Source organism: Mustela lutreola, chromosome 3, assembly GCF_030435805.1.
Source record: "Mustela lutreola isolate mMusLut2 chromosome 3, mMusLut2.pri, whole genome shotgun sequence".
Taxonomy (NCBI): Eukaryota; Metazoa; Chordata; class Mammalia; order Carnivora; family Mustelidae; genus Mustela; species Mustela lutreola.
In genome coordinates this window covers 139,792,556-139,793,883 of record NC_081292.1, presented here as the reverse complement: position 1 = coordinate 139,793,883, position 1,328 = coordinate 139,792,556, and the positions used below count along the sequence as shown (strand labels likewise).

At 42.7% G+C, this 1,328-nt stretch overlaps 1 pseudogene; it reads left to right on the top strand.

The window, feature by feature from the left end:
• The first annotated feature begins 406 nt into the window (after positions 1-406).
• On the top strand, positions 407-1,091 carry LOC131827930 (small ribosomal subunit protein eS4-like; annotated as a pseudogene).
• The last annotated feature ends 237 nt before the right edge of the window (positions 1,092-1,328 follow it).

Here is a 1,328-nt window from a genome sequence, read left to right as displayed (position 1 = left end):
ATCTCTGTGAGTCAGATTCAGTCCTCAGGACTTTTTTGAAACTTGCAATATTTTCCACTACAAAGCAAAGATTGGGAACCACTGGGATGGAGGACTGAAGCATAGAGAAATTTTTTAAATGTCCATCCAGCTATAAAAGTTGTATCACCCATCAATTTTATCACCACACTGGAAGAAGGCAGCCTTCTTTTTTTTTCTTTTTAAAGATTTTATGTTTAGGTAATTTCTATACCCAACGTGGGGTTCGAACTCACAACCCTGAGATCAAGAATCACACACTCCTCTGACTGAGCCAGCCAGTTGCCCCAGCAGTCTTGTTTCCATGGCTAATGCAGCATGGCTTTGGTCCCACAGCGCATCTGTAGTGTGTAGCAGCTGCAAAGCATTGCAGGCTGGGTAACTGACCAGTGTGTTTGCACCTTGCCCATCTGCCAGTCCTCACAGGCTGACAGAATGTCTTCCTTTCATCATTTTCCTAAGGAAGAGATTTAAATATGCCCCGACAGAAGATGAAATGAAGATCCGCATGTAGCAGTTCTGTAAGATTGATGGCAAGGTCCAAACAGATATAACCCATCCTACAGGTTCATGGATGATGGCAGCACTGACAATACTATGGAGAATTTCCACCTAATCCATGACACAGTGGGTGACCAAGTACTGGCTATGCATAGTGAGAAAAATCTTCATGAGGAAAAGGAATCCCTTTTCTGGTGACCCACAATTCTTACACCAGCCACTACCCTGGTTCCCTCGTCAAGGGGAACAACACCATTCGGACTGATTTGGGAAACTGGTAAGATGACCAGCTTCATCAAGTCTGACACTGGTAAACTTTGTATGTGACTGGAGGTGCTAACCTGGGAAGAATTGGTGTGGCCACTAATAAAGAGAGACCTCCTGGTTCTTTCGATGTGGCTCATGTGAAAGATGTCAGTGGCAAAATCTTTGCCACCCAACTCCCCAACATTTTTGTTATTGGCAAAGGCAACGAAACAAAGATTTCTCTTCCCCAGGGAAAAGCTAACCACCTCATCATTGCTGAAGAGAGAGACAGGAGACTGGTGGCCAAACACAGCAGCAGTGGGTGAAATGATTTCTAGGTGACATGAATAGAAGAGTCTTGGTATTTAATTAAAGATAATACAGCATAAAAAAATATTGTATGAACTAATACCTAAAAATGTTATCATTTTATTAGTAAATATTTATCACCTGCTGTGTTTCAGGCATTCTGCTTAACAAGACACATACCAAGAGGAGTTCAGCATTCTAGATAGTGGGTGAGTCCGGGTGAGGGTGGGGAGAGATCTAAAACAAATACAGAT